Here is a 2,424-nt window from a genome sequence, read left to right on the forward strand (position 1 = left end):
AAAACTTGTGATAGATGTCAATGAGTAGGCAATATTTCTAGAAGAAATGAGATGCCCCTCAATTATATGCTAGAAGTTGAAATATTTGATGTTTGGGGATTAAATTTCATGGAACCATTTATACCATCTTTCGGAAATTTATATATTCTATTAGCAGTGGACCATGTATCCAAATGGATAGAAGTTGTTGCTTTACCTCGATGTGATGCTCAAAGTGTTGCAAAATTTTTAAAAATGAATATATTTTGTAGATTTAGGATGCCGAGAGTTATCATTACTAATAGGGGAAGTCATTTCAGAAATGCCATAATGGAGAAGTTGTTAAAGAAATATCATATAAATTATAGGATTTCTACTGCTTACATCCTCAGACAAGTGGTTTGACTGAATTATCAAATCGGGAAATTAAAAGAATTATGAAAAAATCTTTGAAACAAAAATAGATTGGTGAGTCAAACTTGACTATGCTTTGTGGGCTTATAGGACTGCATATAGAACTCCTATATGAATATCCCCATATATGCTAATATTTTGGAAAGCTTGTCACTTGCCAGTTGAACTTGAGCATAAAACATATTACATATTGGAAAACATATTGGGTGATTAAAGAGTTCAATTATAATTTGAAAGATGCTGGTGAGAAAAGATTATTGCAATTAAATGATCCTCAAGAGATAAGGGATGAATCTTATGAGAGTGCTAAGTTTTATAAAGTAAAGATGAAGATGTGGCATGATCGAAGGATTCTTACGAAAAAATTTCAGCCAGGGCAACAAGTTTTGCTATATAATGCAAGGTTAAGATTATTTTTAGGCAAATTAAGTCTAGGTGGATGGGCCCATTTATTGTGATAAAAGTTTATTCTTATAGAGCTGTGGATATTAAAAATCATAAATCTAAGAAAATATTTAAAGTTAATGGACATAGACTGAAACCTTATTTAATAGGGGATCAACATAAATTTAATGATAAAATAATGTTGGGTCAACCAGAATAAGCACTGGTTACGTCAGGCTGACGACGTAAAACCAAGCGCTTTGTGGGAGGCAACCCATAGTTATCAGTGTGTTTTTGTTTTGATTGTTGTTTTATGTATGATTAAGAAAATTGGGGTAGTATTTTTGAAACTATTATGTGTTAGTAAAGATTTTAAGACCTTATTTAGTGACCAAGACATGTTAGAATGAGAATTTGGATGTTAAGTTGACTAGTGCAAAAATGTGCACTGGCACATAAGCGTCAGATCCGACGCTTAAGAGCAACAGTTTAAACACATGTGCAAAATTAATATTCTAGAAATTTTAACCGCTAATTAGTTTGTAAAAACGTGCCAAGGTAGTTTCTAAACATTTCTAGGAGTTATTGGAAGCATTTAGGCCTATAAATAGAAGGGTTTTGTGAAGGAATTCACCCCAGATCATTTCTAGCCGTAAAAGTATAAGAGAAAGTGAGATTTATAGAAAAAGTCTTCATGGGAGATGGATTTAAGAAGATAGTATCAGAGCTCGTCACCACCGTCCATTTTATCAACTCTATATTCCTGGAGAGACTAATGAAAGACAGTAATTTGTTCCTTCGAATGAAGAAAGGAGTTAAGTTTAGTGTTAAAATTTGTGTGTTAGAAGTTGTTGTTTTCAAGTGTGTTGAACTCGCTTTTGGTTGAGGTTTAGGTTTTTTTGCTTTAGTAGCCTAAGGTCTAGCCATAGGACCTTCCTATTGACTATTCTTAGAAAACTAGAAAAGGAACCCTCACAATTAGAAATTCCAAACTCTTCTCTACTCAACTTGAAATTCCACATATTGGTCATAACCTCCAGCACTTAGTAGGTGGGGTCATTATGGGGGAACTCAAGATGAGTCACCCTTAGGACTGCTGGACCTTAGGGTTGACCCTGGGTGTTGGTCTAGGGCTTAAGGTACATACTTGCACTCAAAATCACTCACAATCCTAAACTTAAACCTCTAGGCTTTGGTTCCTTGATACTTTTGGGAGACTCATGTAGGTGGTCCCCTAAACCCACTAGCTCTAGGCTAAGGTTTAGCTAAGAGCACTACTTAGAGAACCCAAAATGGGGTTTCCATTAGTCCATGGCTTATTGATGGTGGTTGGCACTCCAACTCTACCAAGATACCCAACATAGCCTTTTACCCCTAAACTCCCCCAAATTACCTAGATACCCTTGAGACCCCAAATTTGGCCAAAATTCCCAAATTCACCCAAAATACCCAAATTGGTTCTAGAATCATTTCAAACACCTTGAAAAAACCCAAACTACCCAAAATCACCAAAATTTGCCAAATTACTAAAATACCCCTCCTTAGCCCAAATACCCCTCCTTAGCCCAAAATTCCAAAAATTCCAAAAAATCCCAAAAATTTCCAAAACCTCCCAAATATTCCAAATTGCATTTTTCCCAACACCTA

Source organism: Phalaenopsis equestris, unplaced genomic scaffold, assembly GCF_001263595.1.
Source record: "Phalaenopsis equestris unplaced genomic scaffold, ASM126359v1 Scaffold232805, whole genome shotgun sequence".
Taxonomy (NCBI): Eukaryota; Viridiplantae; Streptophyta; class Magnoliopsida; order Asparagales; family Orchidaceae; genus Phalaenopsis; species Phalaenopsis equestris.